Source organism: Lepidochelys kempii, chromosome 3 (genome assembly GCF_965140285.1).
Source record: "Lepidochelys kempii isolate rLepKem1 chromosome 3, rLepKem1.hap1, whole genome shotgun sequence".
NCBI lineage: Eukaryota > Metazoa > Chordata > Testudines > Cheloniidae > Lepidochelys > Lepidochelys kempii.
Window position 1 is genome coordinate 143,938,402 of NC_136382.1, and position 16,683 is coordinate 143,955,084.

Consider the following 16,683-nt stretch of genomic DNA (forward strand, 5'->3'; position numbering starts at 1 on the left):
AGTAGAAAGAGAGAGGGACCTACGCCCCCCCTCTACTCTGGGTCCTAGCCCAGGGGCCGTAGGGATAGCAGTAAACCACTTGAACTAGCGATTCCATCTCCTGGGCTACTTCCCTCTCCTGCCCTTCAGCTTGTGGGGCTTCCTGCCCTCCCTCTGCACAAACGAGGTGTCCCCTTACCTTGGGTCTTGGTGGTTTTAGCCCACCACAGCACTTCTCCAAACTCTCCTCTGCTTCCTTCCAAACTGCTCTCTGCTCCAGCACCAATCCACTCTGCTTCAACTCCTCCAAACTGCTCTCTACTCCAACATCAATCCACTTTGCTTCAACTCCTCCTCTTGTCTGATTGAAGCAGGGGTTTTTTTTAATCAGGTTACTGGCTTCAGGTGCTTTAATTAATTTATAGCAAACTTTCTTCCCTCTACAGGGAAGAAGGCTCCAAAAAAACCACTCTTCTGCTACCCTCTGGCCATGCTGTATCACAGTTTGTACAATGTCTTGAAAATGTAAATATCTATATACGTGCAAATAAGTTACTTATTATTATATATGCTGTTCTACATCAATTGTTATGTCAAAAGTGGCCAGAGACACTGATTTTATGATTAATGAGTCAAATTCTATTTTCAAAATGTTTAAGTTTGGGGATTGCACTGGTATCTGCTATACATTTTTCTAGGATTTTTCCCAATATTATGAATGCAGGATCAACTGACAATTGAACTATCACCATCCTGGATCCAATTTTGAATTAAACCCCTGACTTTGCTTGCATCACTGAGGCTTGGTTTGAAGCCTCTCCCATCACATTTTCGCTCATTCAGTACTCAAAGGCTATTCAATACAAACTAAGAAAGATCCCTGAAAACAGCAGAAGAGGATAAAAATAGGAAGCTGTCCTGCTGCCCTCCAGCATCAAATATGGAGACATTCCAGCCCAGAAATCAAAACCTTTAAATTTATCCCACCTGGTCTCTGAGGCTAAGGACAACAGGAAACTAGGACCTTGTTGATCTACCGACTTCTGGACAAAAGCCCTGCAGACTTCCTGGAGTAACAAATGAATTGTGGTGTTTCGATGTTGCTTGTAATTATTAGAATTGGGAGCACTGGCTGTTGGGAGTTTGAAAGGACAGGAAAGAGGGAGGAGGAGTTGAGAGGCTGGGAGAAAGCTACAGAGGGTGCAGCAGCTGCTTGGTAAAGAGGTTTCCATTTTGAAAATAAAGTTCTGTTGAAGTTTGTTAGTACCTTGCCTGGTTGATACAACATGGATATATTTACCACTGTGGAGCTGGAATTCCCCAGGGTCATTATTTGTTGGTGACTTCAACCTAGACAATACTAAGGATGACATAGCATCCAAAATCCTCTTCTGCATGGAAACATGTAATTCATTTGAACCACCTCTAGTCCTTCACACTCAGAGAAGAGACATGCTGGAGCTGATCTTCAGCCTAAGAGTGGCGCTCAGGGACATCATAAAAGTTCCACTCCACAGGTCTGATCACCACCTCCTCCAGGCCAGTATCATGGCTTTCATTGCATTCCACCAGGGAAAGGAAGTGACAACAAAGCTGCTTTGATTTTGAAAAACTTGTGAATTTACAAGTTTACAGCCTTAGTTTATAGCCTGCCTTAGACAGGTAAAACTTCCAGCTGCAAGGCCAAGATTCTGGCAAACCGATAGAACTTTATAAACACTTCATGATCACTAAAGTTGATGCACAGGCCCCAAGTCTCCTTTTCACCCTGCACTGACCACAAAGATTAACATGGGACACACAAAATTACATCAAATTAAGATCATACATAGGCAGATGTGCTGGCAGATGACTAGGCCACTAGTGGTGGGAAACTACTCTATTTGCCAAGAGCACAAGGACTTCTTACAGTACTACATAATGGAACAAAAATAATATTCTGCTGCCTGCCTTCATAGCTGCAAAATCATAGCCATCAGAGCTATTCTGAATAGTGTACTGACTAATCAGTGCAGACTATGTAAGCTAGACTTTGGACACAAGTATTGACCAATGCACAAAGATCGCATCACGGAAAAGCTCAATCACATCTGGGAGGAACTTGCTGAGACAATAAACTTGATTCAGGACTGGATAGTATTATTTACTATACCACCTCTGAGCTTTGGTCTAAACCTAAAAATTAGACTGACATAGCTGCATTACTCAGCGGTGTGACAAATGTTACATCATGTGTAATGTAATCAGGTCAGTCTAATTCTTACTGTAGACGCAGCTAGATCAACAGAGTAATTCTTCTGTCAACCTAGCTATTGCCTCTTTTGGAAAGGTGTATTACCTATATCGATGGAAAAACCTCTTCTGTCAACTGTAGCTGTGCTGCTGTAGTGTAGACATACTCTCAGGGGGTTTGGTCCCACCATGCATAATGAAGCATTAGAAGAAGTCTTTAGAAGTATTTAAACCACTCCCTGTGAAACAAGTAATGAAGTCCACTGCCAGGTTGAAGACCCTGTTATGCTGACCTAAATTACCTAGGAAGCACATAGGTGTTATGGTGATGGGTATTGTAGAAAACTCATAGGCCTTGTCTACACTGCCACTATACAGTGCTGCACCTTTCTCGCTCAGGGGTATGGAAAAATCACCCCCCTGAGCACTGCAAATTTAAACGCTGTAAAGTGGCAGTATAGATAGTGCACCAGTGCTGGGAGCTACTCCCCTCGTGGGGATGGTTTTTTACAGCGCTGGGACAGCTGTCTCCCAGCGCTGGTGCTGCGACTACACAGCCACGTTAAAGCAGTTGCTAGTGAAGACATACCCATAGATAATACAGGATTTTTTTAAATATTATTTTTATTCCGTCTTAAGTCAAACACTGTTGCCCTCAAGTATATATGCCACGCTTCACTATCTACAGTGGGTTACAGAAAGTTTACATATAATGCTGTGAACAATTTAAAACAAAACACACACTGCATCCAAAATATATATGAATTGTCCTGTAATCTTATAAAAAGGAAACTAGTATAAGCTCAGAACATTTAATAAAATGTGTACACTATTTGTGGGTGTGCCTAGGGAGAAAGACTGGAACTAGGGCAGTGTTTCCCAACCTGGGGTTCGGGAAATGTTACAGGGGGTTCTCAGGGAAAAAAAATCCCTAATGGCGGATAGAGCTGTCCTTAGGGACCTGGGCAACATGCGGCAAGCAGACCGGAGTCCCTGGATTTCCAAGAGCTAAGCAGATCAAAGCAAGCATATCTATCACACGGAGGAGATTTAAACTTCAAGACTCCTTATAAGAAATGGAAAAGGAGGTGAATACTTTTTTCTGTTTTTAAAATTAAATAGGCAGCTAGTATTGTTTTTAAAATTATTATGAAGAACATGTTTAAGCTTTGTTTGCGTTGTTTGCCTGGACTGCTCAAAACCTGAACGCTTGTGTTGGAGGAACGATTTGAGTTGGCTTCTTAAATATCTTCATGCTGTTTCACATCTGATACTCCTTGATGAAACATAGGAGCCTTGTCTTATAACAGGCTTATTCAAAGTGATACAAGCTATGAAAGTGAGATCTTGGAAGGGTGTTGCTGTTTTCATAATGTAATAAAAATACTGTAATGATAATAATTAATAATATATAGTGTGTAATAAGCATGTCATAAAAACAAATTGTATTTCCAAGATCACTGCTTTTATAATTTATATTCAGGTAAAGGAGAAAATCCCTGGAAATATTCATTTTTAGGAGGGGGTTCACGAGACTTGACATTTTAGTGAAAGGGTTTCACAGGTTGTTAAAGTTTGGGAACCACTGAACTAGGGCAATACCCTCAGCACGAAGCTAGTAGCCACACAGAAAGTAGCTGGAGCTACCACTTATAAATATAAATGATAGCTGTAAAGGAAATTGGTTTTGGCTAAAATATTAATTGTTTTTGGCTAAAATATTAGTGGGGAACTAGACCAGTTAAACCAGTTTTGAATATTTACACATGGCAGTAGAGTGAAGAAGTGGAGTAGTGTAATTTTATGAGGCCCTCAATGCCCACCGGCAAAGGGTTCACTGCCATGTAACAACAACTCCGATCAAGCCTGACGAACTCACTGCACCTAATATGTTGTTGTCTGGGTGTTTAAAAAGAATGTCATGTAAAGCAGTGGTTCTCAAAGCCAGTCCGCCGCTTGTTCAGGGAAGGCCCCTGGTGGGTTGTTTACCTGCCGTATCTGCAGTTTCGGCCGATTGCAGCTCCCGACCAATGGGGGCTGTGGGAAGGGCAGCCAGCATTTGGGAGCCGTGATCAGCCGAACTTGCAGACGCGGCAGGTAAACAAACAGGTCCGGCCCGCCAGGGGCTTTCCCTGAACAAGCGGTGGACCGGCTTTGAGAACCACTGATGTAAAGTATCAGATGAAAACTTATGTCTTATTGGTCATCATAAGCATTGCGTGATGTATGTCTGAGTGTTAATTAAAAAGCTGTATGTGTATACTGAAAATATCTTTAAAGCCGTGTAATCGAACAGGGTTGGTAAGTCTTCCCCAGACAAAGGAATGTTGATTTACCTGGCTGCCAAGGTAGCTCTTTGAAACAAGTATTGGGAAAGCAAGCTTCATGTGCATTTTAAGTCAACAGAAAAAGCACATTATCAGGAGGATAGGAAAATAGCATGGCGTCAGCACACAGGAGCACAAGAAGCAGGGGAGAAGAGCTGTATCTGGAGATACATTTCAAAATAACATATCACAAGGGATTACTGTACTATAAGAAGGGGAAAGAACCGCTTTGTTATCCATCACAGAGGGAACAAAGGGTCCAGGACTCTTTGCATTCCCTGAATGATGGATCCCCAACCAGGTGGGGTGGATGATGCTGAAAGGTTGGTTTAGGTAAGAAACTTATCTTAGCTTGTTTAGTTCAGTGTTAGTTACTAGAAAACATTATTATACTTTTGTTTTTATTTGTAACCATTTTCTGTTCCTATTATCTCACTTAGTATCACTTAAATCTCTGATCTTTATTAATAAACTTGTTCTTGTATGATAAGTTCATCTCAGTGCTGTGTTACTAAATTGAGGTGTGCACCTCACCTGAGCCAACAGGCTCCTGTGAACTCTGTCTCTTTGGACCTGGTAATTTCTGCGAGTGTCCAGTGACAGGGGCTGGATGCTGCAGGGAGATGCTTCTGGATAGTTTGGGAACTGAAGTACACCAAGGATAAACGTGCAAGGCAAAGTTAGGACAGGTGGAGTCCTAAGAAGTTTGTTTGGGCTGTGGTGGAGGGGAACTGTCACACCGTTTAACACCAACAAATCCCTCTTTTGCTAAGGCAGAGGAGTAACAAGGTGCATGACAGTTCTGGATGCTCTGAGAGAGTATGTCAGATGCTAAACAACAGTTTCAGTTCCCATTTATCCATTTAAGATCTGTTCCATTAGCCTTACAAAGAAGAAAAAGGCCAACCATTCTTTAAATACAGCAGTAGACTCCAAGCTCCTATCTCTAACACAGATAAGCAGTCAGGTCACAGAAGCCACCTCTCAAAATAAAAAAATCCTCTGCACACTAGTCCATGAGGCTGGGAAAGTTGGGAACGTGGTTCGGTGGGGGAATAGAAGTGGGAAGTCATGTAGTCCATGTTCAGGAGTGATGGGGCCCTGCTGGGGGAAGCTTTGGAAGATAATCCTCTGACATTTTTTTGCAACACTAAAAGCTATGGATGGAAAGCTAGAAAGAAAGCTGATACTGTACTTTGTCATCCTGCTTAGGGAAAATTAAAGGTCTTTTGTCTTGCCCATCCCCATCCCTCCAAAAATAGGGCAGAATTCAGCCTGGAATTAATTGGAAGTATGGAATCTGAGTCTTAGTGCAGGTTTCACTTTTTATCAAACACAAAACTTCACAGCAATTTTTAGAAACATGATATATGTCACTGTTTCAGTATCTCCATTCTCTGCATGGGGCTGTCAGATAAATGATTTGCAATAAATAATTCTACCAGCTCTATATAGTTTCTTTCCTTAAACCAGGTAATGTCACAGTGCCATCTGGTGCACACTAGAGGGAACATCATACAGAGAAAATATTTGTAAAGGTCTTTTGTGCATGACTTGCACTCTTTATTAGACTACATAATACATGTATCTTAGCTAAAACCAGACTCTCTCTGCAGAACTTTCTCTAATCATTTCTTGATTACCCTGGTTCTTAACTATGAGGAACACACATCCACTGCTGCTGACATAATGCAAAGTCTGATTCTCAGAAGGCCCAAACACCTGCAGAACCCATTGATTTGAATGTTCCCTTAGAATATGTGCTAACTAGTTATGCTAAAACTATCTGTTTGACTGCGTATTTAGCTGTGACACTGAGAACCTTTCCCAGATCTGAGGAAGAGCTCTGTGTAGCTTAAAAGTTTGTCTCTCTCAGCAAGAGAAGCTGATCCAATAAAACATACTACCTCACCAACCTTGACTTTTTATTGATGTCAGCTGTCACTTTGGATGCTCAGCTCTTCTGAATATTAGGCCCAAAGAAAGGGGATTTTTCAATTTTTTTTAAAATATCCCCTAACTTACTCAAAGTAAATTTGTGGCAGACCCATTGTACCATAAGAGTCATATAGGAATAGATTTGTTTTGTCCAGATTGCTTTGTGATAGATTACCACAATTTGGCCTGATCCATTGCCTACTAAAGTTGATGGGAGCTTTTCTATCGATATCATGTTGGCATTGGACCAGGCCCTTTATGATAATGTATAATCACTGTATATAGTGACTGTGACCCAGGGACCCCGTGTTCCCAACTGGCAGAGGACACAGTGATTACTTAGGGTTTTACAGGGATCTGCTGGGTTGGAGACCTGCATAATAGTTCACCAAAGGGGGACAGGTGATGTCTTTAAAGAGAGCCAACAGCCCCCTGGTCATCATAATCATTGTGAAATGTATATACAGATAATACTTAAGTTACGTATCTTTAATGAAAATTATTCTCTTAAGGTCTTGGTGCTAAGGCAGGTCACCAGGAGATGACATACCTCCTGCCTGAAAGGAACTTCTCTGAGGTATCTGACATCTATCTCCCTTTATGGCCATTTGTGTATTGGGTATTGTATGCCTCAAAGTGTATGCCTGTTTGCATACTGATTACGGAGCCAACTGCAAACTGAGATTACAAAATCTGCATGAGAGGAAGTCTACAGAAAGAAACAAACAGCAGTGGGTATCATGAATAAAGCCAAAGGCATGGCATGATATGTGCTGGAGTGCAAAGAGACACACTGAATCCCTCACTTAGGAGGCAAAAGGACAGTGGGCATGTTTCATGAAAGAAGGGTCACAGCCAGCCTGACTCTAAAGAGCTGCATGGATTTGGGCAAGCAATACTTTATTAGCCATGAGAGTATCTTGTTAACTAAGTCTAGGCTCTAGAATGAGTAGTATGATTTTTTTTTATAGGTAACCATTTGTTTCCAGTACTTCTACTTGAATTTAGGTTTGATTTCACTATAAACACATCTAAGTGCTGTGAGTTAAGTGGAGTGGTGATCTGAGGTAGTACTGGTAGATCTGAGATAGAACTATTTCTTTGGAAGGAGTGAATCTGGGAATACGGCGAGTGTCCAGTGGACCAGGGACACACTCAGCAAACTTAGGGGTTGGAGTGTGCCTATTGCTAATCTTTAGACTAACAGGGGATCCTGAAAGGCCAGAGGAGAATGCTTGTTCCCCTGGCTGGTAGAGTTGGGAAGCTGACCCATGGCAGACACAGAGAAGGCTTCCTCATGCTAAGGACATGTGATAGCAAGGTGCATTACAACCCAGGGTACCCTAGGAAGCATCACAGTGACTGAGATTTAAGGGCTTCTGCTTCCTTAGGCTGATATTGTCTCCAGCTGCAATTGCTGGGAACTGAATAATACTGTAGAGTTCAATCCTGAAATCCTTGCTTAGGTGAGTATAGCTTAGTCTTACATTGACTTCATTATGGGAACAATAGGATTTGAATATGGTTTAAATGTGACTACTCACCTGAGCAAGGACAACACATGTCAGTAAGGGTTACAGGATCATGCCATTACTGTCTTTATTAGTGGTGGGTGGGGGAATTCCAAAAGATTGATTGGTTTCAATGGATTTACATCTAGAATGAGTTTGCCCCCCATGATTTTAAAACCACAAGGCTACCTTCCCATTCTCCTGTTGGAGATGGTTTCTTAATGACATAGTTTAACTTTGTGAGGAAGAAAGTTGACCTCCCCCATCAGGCCAAGTGATTAAGCAAATTCAGACAGGCATCCAAATTTCAGGATTTTATCCAAACCAAATCTGTACTCCAGACCTACAGAGGTTCCCTAGCAATTGGAATAGAAATATATGTCACGGGTTGTGACCTGCAAAGAAGGAGAAAAAAATAATCCCATATTTTACCTAAATAGCAGTTTCTATCTCAGGGTCTGAGCCAGCATCCCTTGCTGTCATAAATATAAAGGGAAGGGTAAACCCCTTTGAAATCCCTCCTGGCCAGGGGAAAGCTCCTCTCACCTGTAAAGGGTTAAGAAGCTAAAGGTAACCTCGCTGGCACCTGACCAAAATGACCAGTGAGGAGACAAGATACTTTCAAAAGCTGGGAGGAGGGAGAGAAACAAAGGGTCTGTGTGTCTGTCTATATTCTGTCTTTGCCGGGGATAGACTAGGAATGGAGTCTTAGAACTTTTAGTAAGTAATCTAGCTAGGTACTTGTTAGATTATGATTTCTTTAAATGGCTGAGAAAAGAACTGTGCTGAATAGAATAACTATTTCTGTCTGTGTATCTTTTTTGTAACTTAAGGTTTTGCCTAGAGGGGTTCTCTATGTTTTTGAATCTAATTACCCTGTAAGATATCTACCATCCTGATTTTACAGGGGAGATTTCTTTATTTCTATTTACTTCTATTTTTTATTAAAAGTCTTCTTGTAAAAAACTGAATGCTTTTTCATTGTTCTCAGATCCAAGGGTTTGGGTCTGTGGTCACCTATGCAAATTGGTGAGGCTTTTTATCCAACATTTCCCAGGAAAGGGGGGGTGCAAGTGTTGGGAGGATTGTTCATTGTTCTTAAGATCCAAGGGTCTGGGTCTGTAGTCACCTAGGCAAATTGGTGAGGCTTTTTACCAAACCTTGTCCAGGAAGTAGGGTGCAAGGTTTTGGGAAGTATTTTGGGGGGAAAGATGTGTCCAAACAGCTCTTCCCCAGTAACCAGTATTAGTTTGGTGGTGGTAGCAGCCAATCCAAGGACAACGGGTGGAATATTTTGTACCTTGGGGAAGCTTTGACTTAAGCTGGTAAAGATAAGCTTAGGAGGTTTTTCATGCAGGTCCCCACATCTGTACCCTAGAGTTCAGAGTGGGGGAGGAACCTTGACACTTGCAAACCCCAAATTCCCACTGACTCTAAGGGGAGCTTTGGTTGTGCAAAGTATGCAGGACTGGGTCCACAAGAAGCAACAACCAAAACAGTGCATTGTTTCAGAGATTCTCAAACAAATGCAGAAATCAAATTCCCTAGGACCTTTCCCCTTTTGAACACCATTTAGATACTAGAAGAACACGGTAAACCACAGAGAGATAAAATGAAAAGGAATATATTCACTTTCCTTCTAGTGCTAAAAATGTACCCTTATGTCAAACTTACAACTACTATAAAATGCACTGTGCCTACAAAAATTGTACACCATATGGAATATAAAACAGCATTTTACAAAAAACAAAGTTTAGCAAAGAGCTAGTTAACCCTAGTTTCAGATATTATGCTAGAAATACCAATGGCCTAGCCAGCTGGCCCTAAAGATATCTAAGAGCGAGGCAAGTTGGAAAATCCAGCTGATTCTAATAATGAAAGATCTGAGTTGTGAAGACAGAGGAGGAAGCCTAAATATATATAGAGCACCTGAAAAAGAGATGATTAGGAAGCCAAATATAAATGTATGAAATCCACAGGAAATGTCAGATAAATACAGGTTGTGATAGTCATGGAAATGGTAAATTGGGCTCCTTATGCTGTCAATTAGTCTAGATGATCAGTGCCCTAATGCTTCATACTACAGTAATGCTGTGCTGTATAATCATATAAACTAGGCCCTGCCTTTATACAGCCATATGTGCTACTATATATAGATATTGAAATGCAGAGCTGCATTTAGATTTGTTTTACTTAATAGCTCTTAACGTTTGAACAAAACATTTTGGGTGCTTCAGCAAGTCACAGTGTAGCCATATCGTGCTTACAGTTCCTGATTTCTTGTTTCTCGTGGTGCTATTTAATGGACTATAAAAATTATTTTAACTAATCCATCTTCAATTCTAATTTATGAAAAAGCAACTATTGTGGCTTAGGGCAACAAATTAAACAGTATCAACCCTACTGGATGATTCAGAGTTGAGCTTCTTTACAAAGAAGCTTAATTGCTGACCAAATGAGTGTGGCAGTACCTAATATCCATCTGTTATTGTCCATCAACCACTATTTTTGGGAGTTGCCATTCAGCATGTGAAATGCTTGCTGCACTTAAAACTTTAGAGAGTGAATCCTAGCTCTGCTAGGGATCAGGAATAATGTTTAAAGAGATGATTTTTATGTTTATAATGTTTGTGTGTGGGAGTCCCATTTTAGGGGAGAAAAGACACAGAGATTGCTCAGAGTTATCTTGTACTGTGCTTTGGCAACAACATCAGCTATTCATGGAATATGCTTCACTCAAAAGTTCCAGGGTGTTTTAGCATTCAGTTAAAAGCAGCATCAGCCACATTAACTTCAATTTTTGTTTAAAGCAATTCCCTATTTCAGCATGAAGCTCCAGGCTAAATATAATCCCATAATCTGGCTCCAGTCAGAACATGGGCCTGCCGCATTCTGTATCAGATTAGACCTGTAAACACTGCAACTGAAGTCAGAGGAAAGACTCCCATTGACTTCAGTTGCCTTTGGATCTGTTCTTAAGTGCATAAAATGAAGGAAATGAAAAAGTACATTGACCAGCCTTCCATGTCTGTCTTGATGGGCAGAGATCTTAATCTGGCAACACTAAAGAGATGTTTCAGAGTAGCAGCCGTGTTAGTCTGTATCCACAAAAAGAAAAGGAGTACTTGTGGCACCTTAGACACTAAATAAATTTATAAAATTTGTTAGTCTCTAAGGTGCCACAAGTACTCCTTTTCTTTTTACTAAAGAGATAATTATTGTGCTTCTGTCTATAGCTTTCGTCCTCTAAGTGATCTCAACATGATTTAAAAATATTAAAACTTAATAGTACCTCTGTACATGAGTAGGTATTATTATGCCCACTTTATAGAGATGTTAAAGTAAAATCCTTCAAGAGTGGCCACTGATTTTTAGATACCCATTTTGGGCCCCCAAAATAGAGGCACCCAAAACTGGTCATCTCTTTTGAAAATCTGGACCTAATGCCCTGATCCTTAAGAGACTTAGGGCTATGCTTAACTTTATATATGGTGAGTAGTTCTCACTGAGGTCAATAGAACTACTCACAGTGTGTAAAATTAAGCACAAGTTAAGCATATGGACCCCAACAAAGGGCTTATCCTGAATACAGCCCACTAAAGCTACATTCATCTTATGTCTATTTATATATAAATGCATTACCTGGCCAGATATTTGTGTTAGCCACATTATTATGTATCAAGCCTATTTATTGGCCATGAAGAGTCCATTACTATTGCTTACAGTGAACTCCACTCCCAACACAACCTTCCAAATAAGCATGCTAATATAGCAGATCTCTTAAACATTCTCATAGCACGAACCACGTTGTAAGGGGAAGCTTGTCACATGGATCGCCTCCCTTTTTGCAATTCTGTGGATTATTTCCATTCATAATCATGTAACATCTCAGTAACTACAACAATTGCCTGTATGCTAGGGAGATATTTAACATATACTTAGCTGTCTTTAATGTGATTTAGCAGGTGAAAACAAGAAGAACTGGCACCATGTGACCACCCAACTCTCCTTAGAGAAGTTGCTGAGCAAGTGCACAATGGACAATTTTGGGAACCTCTGCACTATCGTATTTTGTTACACAATTAGTCTGTTTGTCCTTGCACTTAAAGGGGTAGGTCCAGGCAGGTATCACCAAATTGTATCAGGAGTATCTGTTCTACAATTTATAAAGGAAAGATGGAGATGGAGAGGGTGAGAAAGGATACAAAGGTCTATGGCAAGGGTTGTCATTTATTTCTTTGACAAGGTCTAGACTCCAGAGAAAATAATAGAAATATAATAACAATAATAAGTAAATAAAAAGATTTTAAGGTCCATTCAAAAGTGTCTGGTGACCCTGATTTGGCCTGCAGTCTTATTGACTACCCTTGTCTATAGCATAATTCAGTGGTTTTTAACCATTTGCAGACACCTAAAACTTTTTGAATAGAGGTGCGTACTCCTTTGGAAATTAGACACAGTTTGTGGACTCCCAGGGGTCGGTAAATCACAGGTTGAAATCTACGGGCATGATCTAATGACGGGGAAGCACAGGAGATACAGAACAGAAAGCTGCCTAAACTTATGGGTTTGAACAGTGACAACTTGATGAAGACCATGGGTCTGGAAAATCCCTGTTGATTTTTGTGGGTGGTCTGCCAGTTTTCCCACAGTTTGGAAATTAATACATGAAGGGGAATTGAGAAGAAGATTTCTTGTATTAACAAAATTACAGTGAGAAAAGAAGTAAAAATCTTTTGGAAATGTAAATATTCCTGGTGGGAACCAGCAGCACTGCATGCAATACAATGAGGTGTGGGGAAACTGCAGCAAGTGTGTAATGGAAGCAGGTGCACAGCAGCCACTGTGCAAATGTGTAACATATTAAGCAGCTAGGCACTAGGCAGGGTGCAACGATGCAACACAATGAGCAGGCGTGGGGCAGCTGTGGTGTGAACGTGAAACTCAACAAGGTATGTGACAACTGTGCAACACAATGAGCAGCCATATGGCAGCCCACGTGCAATGTGCCACAGCTTGGAGCAAGCGACTGGTAGCCGTGGTGCAAACGTGCAACACAATGACCAGACGGGTGTCACCTCAGACCTGCCCACCTTCCCCCACCCCCGAGTGGGCAGGAGCGGGTGGGTCTGCGGCCAGGGTTCGGCTCTGCCGCTCTACCTACGATGGCGGGTTTGGCGGTTTCCTGTAGCGTTTTGGGGAGACCTGTGAGCGCGGGGAGGGGCTCCCCTGGGCTGAGCGCACCCCAGGCAAGGGCCGGCCTCCTCAGGCCTCCCCACAGGGGTGGGAGAGTAACTGCACGACGCCCCCAATGACTGCTGCGCTGCCTCCTCGTCCTACTGCTCTCTCCCCCCAACCCCGGCCTCGCGAGCCATTCAGAGCATCAACCGCCTCAGGCAGAAGACTAACGGAAACTTTGACTGGAGCCCTGCGCATGCGCCGCCCCACCCCCTCGCCCAGCTCCTGCAAGGCATGGTGGGGGTTGTCGTTTCTTCGCCGGGCTCGGCGGAGGCAGGGAGCGGGAGGTCGAACTACAGTTCCCGGCAGCCCCTGCGTCCCACCCCGTCCCGGGCGTCTCTGTGGATGTGGGGAGCAGGGGGAATAATGAGATGCGTGTGAAGCGGCTCTGTCCCGCGGGGCGCCGGAGTCGCTCTGTGCCGCAGGTGAGTAGCGGGCTGCGCGCGGGCGGAGGGGTCGAGGCGGGAGCCGTGCGCGGGGCAGCCCCGCCCCTCCTGGGAGGCTGGGTCCGGGGGTGCAGCCAGAGCAGGCTCCGGGAGCCCGCGGGGCAGCCCGGGCTCCTGGCGCTGCTGCTACGGGGGCGGCTTCCTCAGCCCCGACCCGGGCGGCCCCAAGCTCCCGCTGGGGGAGGGAGCGGGCTGAGGCCACATCATCTCCGGAGAGAGGCGCAACCGCTCGCGGGGGGAAGAGGGGCACTTTACCGCGGGTGACTTCAAAAGTGGCTCCCGGAGGCGGGGGTGGGGTCGGGAAACTTTCAGTCGCCCTCCCCCGCCCGACTCCGAATCAGAAACGGTGTGAACGAGCGAGCCGGCCACTTCCATTCCCGCGCGCTGCCCGGGACAGACCCGGCTTGTCCCCACACTGTGTGGGGCCATCGCCCGCGCCCTTCTCCAGGGCCGCGGGGGGGTGGGGGCGGGTAACGGGATCAGGCACGCAGAGACCGCTGCAAAGCCTCGTCACGCGTGTGAGGAGCCCCTTCGAGCTCAGGGGCCCCATGGCATGAGTAGGGGGTTTGCAGGGCTGGACCCCAAATGGTGTATGACGTGGGCCTTCTCGGTCAGTCCTGCCAAAAACATAACTTCTAGGAGAGTGAGAAAACTAACAGCCGCCCAGCCAACCACTTGGATGAGGGAGAGGAGTCATGTTTTATTTGTATTATTGTGGCACCTCCGAGTCTCAATCACAGACCAGGAGCACATGGTTCTGAAAGGTGTAGGTAGGAATAATGGGGATGAATTTACGAGAGAGAAAAATGTAGGTTGAACCTTAGGAAAAATTATCTGGAAGATCTAATACTTTGTGAAACAGTCACCAAACGACCATGGTGGAAGATCATTTGGGACTTTTGAAACTGGACATGACAAAACTGAAAAAAATAGTGTATGGAGCAGTGTTGTACTGGCAGGGGAGTGGACTCTATATCATCTAATAGGTCTTTTCCATTTTTGATTTTTGAGGTTCTGTGAACTATTTTATTTTTACAGTTTTAAAGCATTTCCGGAATGAGCATTGATTTCAAAATTTGAGTTTTAAAAATATATTTTTAAATTTTTTAATCACTTTATAATCCTTGCATGGGGAAGCTGTATAGATGTAAGTTATATTTACATGGAATAATCTTGTTAAATGAGCCTTTTTAGTATACAACGGTCGGCCCCCATTTTCAATAAACGACTTTAAACATTTATGTGCAGATAATAAAAAATTGGCATGAAAAGACTTAAATACAAATATTTACCATTTTAAAATCTTTTTAGTATAAGAATCGGGCAAATATAAGTGACACCTGGGCCTACAGCATGCATCCAGTACCTACATTTGACCTGGTTTCTCTTAATTTCTAGCCACCAATGACATCATGTCAGTTAATTCTTTCGTCTCCTTCTCTTGCACATATCTCTGTGCCTCCTCCTACACTACTGCATATTCTTGGAACCCCTTCCCCAAATTTGTTTACTAAACCACTGCTCTTGTTTCCTTTAATATTCCTTCTAAAATCTAATTGCTGCTATCTCATCTGTGAGAAGTGAGGGATAGGAAAGTAACACAAGGAAAACACACACAACAACCAGCTCTCAGGGTTAAAGGAACAGTTAAGATGTTCGCATGTTTTATTGCAGTGGTTCTCAACAAAGGGTACGCGTACCACTGGAGATACTCAGAGGTCTTCCAGAGGTACATCAGCTCATCTAGATATTTGCCTAGTTTTACAACAGGCTACATAAAAAGCACTAGTGAAGTCAGTACCAATTGCAATTTCATAGATAATGATTTGTTTATACTGCTCTGTATACTATACACTGAAATGTAAGTACAATATTTATATTCCAGTTCATTTATTTTATAATTATATGGTAAAAGTGAGAAAGTAAGCAATTTTTCAAAGTGTGTGCTGTGACACTTGTATTTTTATGTCTGATTTTGTAACTTTTTAAGTGAGGTGAAACTTGGGGGTACACAAGACAAATCAGACTGTTGAAAGGGGTACAGTAGTCTTTAAAGGTTGAGTCACTGAGTAAATGCATGATCTTACTATCACTTTTGCCGCCTTTTCTGCTTTGTCTGTTTATGGCCCTAATTTGTATTGTGACAAATGTGTTCTTCGAGGCAGGGACTGTCTTTATTTTTCCTACTTATGAGTGCACAAAAAATAATTATTTTGTTGTAACTAGTTACACTGAAAGACTAAATAAGTAAAAATTTACTTTTATTTTTTGGATGAGGTAATTGTGAGAAGCTAAGATATTAATCTTAAAATAAGACATGGGAGCAGAGCTCCATACCAGCAGTTCTGATTGCTGGATCAGGGACTACTTTTTTCCCCAACTTTACATCTCTTTTATGACTTTTTTTATGTGTACACACAAACACACATACTCAAGTGGATCTTTGGTTATATTATGGATAAATATTCACCAGTAGTTTTAATCTGTTAAATTAGGCCTGTAATGTTCATCAGCCTTATTACTAGTCAGGGTAGTTTTTATTTCCTGTCCTGAAGAAAGCATGGAGTTATTTAACTTTTTTAGGATTAATTTAATTGTTAGAGATAGTCATGTTCTCTGTGAGCATCCCTCATCTACAGAAAATGTGATGAAAAGCATGTGAGCTTTTATGTCTTATATTGATTTATTCTTGAAAAAATTCCTGATACTTGGGTCACCTGGTGGAGCATTCAGATAATTTCTTTTTATGGGAGCAGAGTTACATGGGGAAATGCAGAAATGTTTGTTTGCTGTTATTCCAACTATATTTCTTGAAACCGTGGAAAAGACATTCTCTGAAATGCTGTGCACTGTCTGCAAAATGTTGAGCATCCTTAATTTCTGAGGTTGTCAGGGGGAGTCATAGAATTGTGCCCTCAGTCCTGTCTCAGATTAGTATGTCTGACATGACATTTCATTGTGTTTTAAACTATCTGTCATATTGATCCCTGTTATAAAATGCAAACTTGCCTC

The 16,683-nt window shown here is 42.3% G+C and overlaps 1 protein-coding gene across 4 annotated transcripts in view; it reads left to right on the plus strand.

Moving 5' to 3' along the window:
• Positions 1-13,551: 13,551 nt before the first annotated feature.
• Positions 13,552-16,683, plus strand: part of PRKD3 (protein kinase D3) — a 76,512-nt gene continuing 73,380 nt past the window's right edge. For all 4 annotated transcript variants that reach the window (XM_073338343.2, XM_073338344.2, XM_073338346.2 and 1 more), the window contains exon 1: positions 13,552-13,650. The gene's annotated coding sequence lies outside the window, so the exon portion shown is untranslated. The remainder of the gene's footprint in view (positions 13,651-16,683) is intronic.